The sequence below is a fragment of the Ursus arctos genome, unplaced genomic scaffold, assembly GCF_023065955.2.
Source record: "Ursus arctos isolate Adak ecotype North America unplaced genomic scaffold, UrsArc2.0 scaffold_2, whole genome shotgun sequence".
In the NCBI taxonomy this organism is placed as follows: domain Eukaryota; kingdom Metazoa; phylum Chordata; class Mammalia; order Carnivora; family Ursidae; genus Ursus; species Ursus arctos.
In genome coordinates, this window is record NW_026622874.1 from 58,518,141 (window position 1) to 58,525,891 (window position 7,751).

Here is a 7,751-nt window from a genome sequence, read left to right on the forward strand (position 1 = left end):
CTCGTGTGCATATATACATACACATACATATATATACAATATCATATATACATTGATCATATCTAAAATACATATAATACATATAATATTTTAAGTGATATATGTTTGAACTTATCACCTGACTAAATTTTAAAGTGCTACATATATTTTAGATTTATTTTAAAGTGATATAAATATATATTCTATATTTTTAAAATGATATAAATATATATATAAACTTAACTAGCCAGGCCAAACAAATTAGCAAGCTGGCAGGACCTCCACCTGCCCACACTGCAGTGTGACCGCCTGCCACCAGGTGTCCTCTTGGCGGGCTGGAACCAATTAGCCTTTGGAATTGAAACTATATGTCATTAATTACATAAATTTGGTTTCACTAAAATGACATCATGGCACTGGGGGCAAAAGGAGGAAGGAATGAACAAACAACCCATAAGCTCTTGACTCAGTAATGCTCAAGGTAGGTCGCCCCTACTTCTCTTATTATTCATTTTTTTTTTCCATCCAGATGGGGTTTTCTATGCATATGGCAGCAAGTATAAAAGTTTTGAATGATCTGATTAGCAATAAAGTGAAACAGCCTCAAGTGTCACCCTCTCTGGAGTACGGGTTTGTAAGTGTTGTTAGCTCCTTAGAAGAAATGGCTCCTGACCCAAGGCTGGCTTTTCAGAGACTGGTCCAACAAGGGAAACGCTGTTGAAGGTATTGGCTTCTTACAAACGCACATCAAGCAGCCCTGTCTACACTGCTGACCGGACCTGCTGTAAAGCGAATCCTGTGGGAGGAATTGTCTCAGCGTATTTGAGAATCTACCTCAAGCGGAAGCCTGGGAGAGAGGATGAAGGACATTTGTGTTTGATGAGGAAATGCGATCTTAAAGCCCGTGGATAGGTGATTGCTGTAATACACACGGTCCCAAAAAGCTGAGCTGTCACATTTAGCTAACGGATGGAAGCATGAAAAACTTTGGAAATATCAAAGCTTAACATTTTTCCAGTAACATTAATTCACTTACACTGTACATAATTTTTTCAGATTACTCATTAAGCTGTTAAAATAGCTTTATATAGAATATGAGAAATATGCTTGCTTGTACGTGACTCAGAGTCTCTCAGGCTTTGTATCTCCTAACTTTTTTTCGAAGTATAAATTTGTACCTGAGTGCTTTATTAACAGAGCTTTTTGCATATAATTTCCCTAGTGGTTTTTTGTTTTAAGAGAAAGTATGACTGGCACAAAGGAACTGCCAGTATTTAATAATGTTTGCATTCAAATATTCTGCATAGATTTTGAGTTCAGCGCAGTGATGGGGTGCCTTGCGAGGGGAAGTCAACTTCACCATTTTGCTCCTGCTGTGCATTTGGAGGCTTCTTTTTACCCAGGTAAATTTGAACAGATAGGAGAATAAAGCTTCTAGCAAGAGACAGTGTTCCTCTTGCCCCTCTCACCCACCCACCAAGATCTCCCTTCTTATGCACTGTTAATAGTTTACCCAGAAGCTTCCCTGGGTGAAGTCCTTAGACCCTGAAGTCCTCAGAGGAGACCTGAGACGACACGGCCCCACTTTCTTCATCAGAGCCTCGTCCTGTCACAACCCTTCGCACAGATGTCCTGCTCTCTACCCCATGGCCGTGGTGCTGAACCGGATTAATCTGAGAGTGGGTGGGAACCGGGCTATAGAATACCGCTGGAACTTGACTATTTGGCCAAGACTCCCTTCATCATTAATGTCCTTATGTGTACGATGGGAACATAGCCTTGAAGTCATAGGATTGTGTCGAACAAGTGAAATTGAGTTACAATGTCATGAAAATTCTTATAGCATCATCTTGCTTTGTTTCCTGGGCTGTCACTCCTCTCTCCCCACAAGGCAGGAGCTTCCGGAGGAGAATCTCAGTATGAGGACGGGTCTAAGAGGTGACTTTAGTTCACGATGTATTGGGCACAGGCAATTCGTGTTACACATCACGGTCTGGATCCACCAACACGGCTCCGACCATGTTGGGATGCAGTGAACTGTAACAATCCTCGTGAAAAGTTAACATTTAACGCAGCAACACAAGTTTCCTTGCACAGAGCGCGATGTAGGGTTCAGTGTAATTGGGTAGAATCTCACTTGGGAGAGCAAAGCTTGAAAACCTCTCATCTGCTGTCATGAGAGCAAAGGAATCTGAGAGCTTGAACACATACGGTAAAAACCTGGAGCACAGATTGAGGGTCCTTGGAGCTTGGGAAGGGCACCTTATGCTCCACTGAGGGCTGGTTCAGGCTCAGGTTGCCTGACAACTGAGGACTCCAAGGGAAATGCTGTCAGAAAGACTGCTTGTCCTCTGTCAGGCCAAATGCGGGCATAGGCTTCAAAAGATGGGACAATTGCTTAAATAAAATTTGGGAGGCTATCGGATCTGACCTTACAGGGACAGTGCTAATTACGTTAGTTACATGGAAGGCCCTGCTCCCACATTAGTGGCTCATGATTCTTACTGTGCTCCCTCCCACACAGACAAATCGGGGGTGGGGGGCAGGGGGAAGAAGATGCATTCAATTACATCATGAAAAAATAATTAGTTCTCATTTTCAAAGTAAACATTGATTTAAGCTTCTCCAACCCTCCTCTCTGACCACAAACAAAGAGACACAAAGATTTGTTTCCAGAGACAACATTCATTTTCAGTGTATGCTCTGGAAAACCGAGCTGAAGATTGTCCCTGTTCGGGCAGGTTAAGCAACGAATTGGAAGCACCGAGAACCAAAGACCCTCCCTCTCATCTGTATTTTTTCTTGATCTAAAGACATTGTGGGAAGTATTTTTTAATCTCGGGATCTGTAGTGTGTAGCACAGTGTCAAGCACAGAATATTTGCTTGATTTTATTTATATATATATATATATTTGGTAAATAAATGTTGACCCTTGAGCCACTTAACGATCTCAGTTCTCTACCTCATTTTATTTACATACGTATAATTATAGGCATTTGCGGAGGGAGGGCTGTTGTGTATAATGGACATATCGATGCATCTTAATGTTTGTCAGGAAGATGAAGTTTACACGGTATATACACATTATTCACCATAACCCTTTAAAAATTATAAAGTGAGCCATTCTGTTTTTATTCCAACAGATTTGAAAAGTAAGCTTTTCTTTTTCCTTTTTTTGTTTGTTTTTCAGCAGCAACATTTGTTGATTGACACTTGGTATTATGAAAAATAATAGTATATGTGCTGAAATATACACTCATTCCACATAAAATAGATACGGATGATTTAAACAGATGAGTATTTCTGTAAGATCTGATGAGAGACAACAGTATCCTGCAAGCACCATCCTCATCCCTCTCCAAGGCCCACTTCCAACAAGCAGGGACCTTCAACATTCTAGCAATTTCTTTTGGAACTGATTTCCCTGCTGTTTGATAACCTGCTTCCTCTGATATTTCTTAATTCTGCATTTGTAGACATTGTCTTTTGACTTCCTCATCTGTGAAGATTGAGTCCATTCTCCTGTGCACACACATTCATACACATACCCGCCACTCTCTGTCTTTCCCAGTGTGATCAACCTCACACATTTTCATGTACAGGCAGTGTTTAAGTTATAAAGATTGTAGAATTATTGCTTAGCCACTGATTGTGTTGTGATTATACTTCTACTTTGCACAATATTTTGTTCGTTAAGAATCATTGCCTTGGTTGGCGTGTGTGACCTTATGATGAATTTGGAGTAAAACTTCTGACAGATTGGTAAATCTACCCCCAAAATGGCCAAACACAGAGGTAACCTCTCAGTTACAGTTTGTTTTATCTTGCTTCTCTCTTTGACCACGGGCTCTCTGGCTCCCATTAAAGGATTGTCCTCCTGGTCTACCACATCGGCATCATTCTGAGAAAGTTGCTCTTGCTCCTTGTTAGGTTCCCCTTTCCTGGTTCCTGTCCATGTCTTCTTTCTTGGTTTCCTTCTTGTGGCAGAGTAGGGTGTCTTCCAGTAGTCCCTGAGAAAGTACGCATGGGAAATAAAATGTTGAGACCTTGCCGTTCTTAAGGACATCTTCATTCTACCCCACCATCTGATCAATCCAGCTGAAGAAGCATTCTAGGTGGAAATTTAAAGACATTTCTCTTTTGTCTTCTAACTTTTCCATTGGCTTCTGACTTTCAGTGTTTTGATGATGTAAAATGCCACCCTGATTCCTAATCCTTTGTACAATAACTTTTTTTCCCCCCTCTTTCCAAAAACTGTTTGACTCATTCCTGGTGTTCTTAGCTTCACCATGGAGGACCTTGATGGAGAACTGTTTCCTTCCCCAGTGATGAGCTCTTACTGGGCTCTTTCAATGTTTAGATTTATCTCCTTGACTTTGGGAAAATATATTATGTTAGAACTTTGGTAATGTCTTATTCTCTTTCTAGAACTCCTATTGTTCAGATATTCAACCCTATGCATCTATCCTCAAATTTTATAATCTCTCCTTTATTTTTATTCCTTTGTCTGTGTGTGTGTGTGTGTGTGTGTGTGTGTTTGGGAGACTGCATGCTCTTTAAAAGTTCCTGTACATAGAATCCTGCCCTTATTTTATTCATGAAGCCAGTATCTGTTTGGATATTATTTATAGTATTTTTTCTTCTAGTGCCTGTGATTTTCTGGTTTTCTCCAAGCTACTTCCTTCCTTCCTTCTTTCTTCTCTTTTTCTTTTTTCTCTCTTTGTATGTATTGGTCCCTAGCCTACATATTAAGTGTTTTTCTCTGATGTCTGGTGATTCTGGTTACCCCCTTATATTTAAGAGTGAAACTCTAAAAATCTGATTGTATGTGGGTAAAGCTGATAGACTTGTAGCCCTCACAGGAAGGTTATTTTGGGTCCCTTCAAAATGGAAATCTGTGCGTCTCCTTTTTGCCTTCATTTCCTCAGAGAATTCTGATATCTCTTGAACATAGTTCTTAAAAATAAAATAATATTGGCATCTATACACATTTTGTTTAATTTTACCATCACAGTTTAAAGTAATGGGTCTTTACAAATTTAGTTTTGAAATCACGATGGGGAAATATCCTGAATGCACAACTGGAAGAGAAAATTTATGATTTATCATAACTTTCATGACAGAAGCTTTTAACAAAAAAGTGCTGTTCATAAGGCGGTAACAGCTAAACTTCTACATGAGATGACTGGTTGGTTTTGTTCCTCATGGTTTTCTCATGTGATTCATGGGGGCTAATATGAAGCAATACTGGAGAGATTCATAAAATAGCCAAGATGTGGGGAACCGCCATGGGGCGGGGCCAGGCTCCACTCAGGGAATGGTCACTTGTAGCAGCACACAGCTCTCTCCTAGTGTCTTGACACTGGGCATTGCTGGCAGGAGAAAAGCAAATGAACACACAAAAATCCAGCACCTTCCTCAGTACATGGGACTCTTCAGAACCTCGAAGTCAAGACCACTCAGAGTTGAACTTCTAGTAATTTATTAAATGGGACTGCCTTTGTGACCTCACACAGGGAGTGCTCTGATAGAAAACAATGAGCGGTGCACTCGCTTCTCACCCCTAACAGCTGGCCTGAGATTGATATCCGCCATTTCCGCTTTCACTAGGGTATCAGGTAATGAGAGCTGGTAAAGGATTTGGTGATATTGGAGTGAAAGCCTTTTATAATACTAACAACTGTCAGCGTGTTTAAAAAATTGACCATGGGACATTGTTTCCAGCAAGAACTTTTTGTGGGATGTGATACGCAAGGGGATATCAACTCATATCAACACCGTGAAACAATGCATTGTTGGTCACCAAAGAGGCGATGCGTCACACGAGAGATGGATGGGATTACTTGTGCCATTTTCAACACCAAGGAAACAGAGAGGGTGCCTATGGCCATTACTTCAAACCCGTAAACCTTGCATCTTTGCTCCCTACGGAATATACTCTAAATTGGCCAAGGTCTGAAAGGACTCAAGAAAACGTCAAGAAAACCTGAAAAACAAAACAAAACAAAAACCGAACTTCCCAGATCTTTGCTGGACACACACACACACACACACACACACACACTCTGAGCTGGGACAGAGCTGGAACTCGAGTTAAGTAGTACAGGAGTTAACAGGCACCCTAACAACTGACCTCTAATATAATCCAGGATAACGGAGCTTTCTACAAGGTAGTTGATGTTTATAAACAAACTGGACAAATGACAGACGACTGACAAAGATTCTCTGCTTTCCAGAAGGATCCACCTCAGAATTTCTTTCTTGTGCTGCTTTCTTTGAGGTTTTTGATGGGTTTCGGATTACTAACTGCTGCCGTTGTCCGAGAGTTAGGCTCGAGGGGAGAGGAGTCTGGGCAGGTCTTCCAGGTGGAAATTAATTAGAAAAAGAAAATTGAGTCTTTGAATTGATAATTTAAGGGAACTGGAAAACGAAGAACTCACTCCCAACAATTTGATTTTTGCATGGCTTTTCAGAAACATAATTTTGGGTAATTGACATCCACAAAACCCCATAAAATCAATATTGATTTCTCGAAGGCTCTGTACTGTGAGCGTCAATGAGAGTTAGTTAGAAGAGGAACCCTTGTCTTTCTTCTTGGCTTACACCAGCAGTTCCCAGACTCTTAAATTTCATAATCAATAAAATTAAAACAACTAGCAAGAAAAGATTTGTGTGCAGGTAGGTAGGGGGACCAGACACAGGCAGGCTCACCCACTTTTTTTTCATAGTAGAGATTTAAACAAAACAGAATCTACTATCTTACCATTTCTTTCATCTCATTCAGAGACATAATAAAACCTGAAAAAAATAGTAAGTATGGTCTCAAAATAATAGGCAGTTCTTTATTAGCTTAAAATAAATTAAAGTTTTTTGTTTTTTTGTGTTTTTTTTTTACTCCATGGTCTTGCAATTTTCCATCGTGGAACATGCTGGTAAATATTTCTGCATGGTGCAGCAATGGTTATTAGAGAAAAGCTCTGAGCTACTGACCCAGACCTCACCAGACCCTGAAAGGCTTCTATTTGATCCCAATGTAGCTTAGTTCTGGAGCTGGAAAGGGACTTGGAAATCGCTTTGTTAAATTCCTTGTTTTTCAGTTAAGGAGTGAAAGCTCTGTCTTGTCTAGGGAAGCCCCGCTAACCAGGGCCTGGACGGGATTTGGGCCAGCTCTCCTGTCCGATGCACTTGACGGTGGTGCCTGTCCTTTCTCCTCTCGCCTGAGATGCTAACATTCAGGCCCAGCTGTGCGGGATGTGGAGGCTCTTAAGGGAGGTCTCCTGGAAGTTGAAAGGGTTTTTATCAAGAAATATATTTATTGGATACCTATTGAGAGAAAACCCCGGTAGAGAAAAAGAGTCTTTTTTCTCAAGTTGAGTATAATGCAGTCTGGAAGGCAGGTCAAGTGCGTGAAAGTAAACCTAACAGGATACCGTAACGCGGGACTGAACATTTCATGAGCAGGCAAATAGCAAGGATCAGTGGGGCCTGGGAGGCCAAGTAGTCACGTGCTCCTGGGGAATATTTATAGGAAGCAGTGTTGCCACATATAATTTGGCTCATGGGCCCAGAACTCGCCTGTGACTGTCTGAACTAAGATGCAGTCTTGCTAGACTCTCACAAGGGCTTTGGACATCTCCACCTTCTGTCACTTCCGTTCTCCCAAGACAAAGAGTTTCGGAGAGGGCGGGATGAACAATGAAACGCAGAACACCCTTTTTCATCCTCATTAAATGCCACAAACTTCACTGCGTAAATATGCTCTTGACCTTGT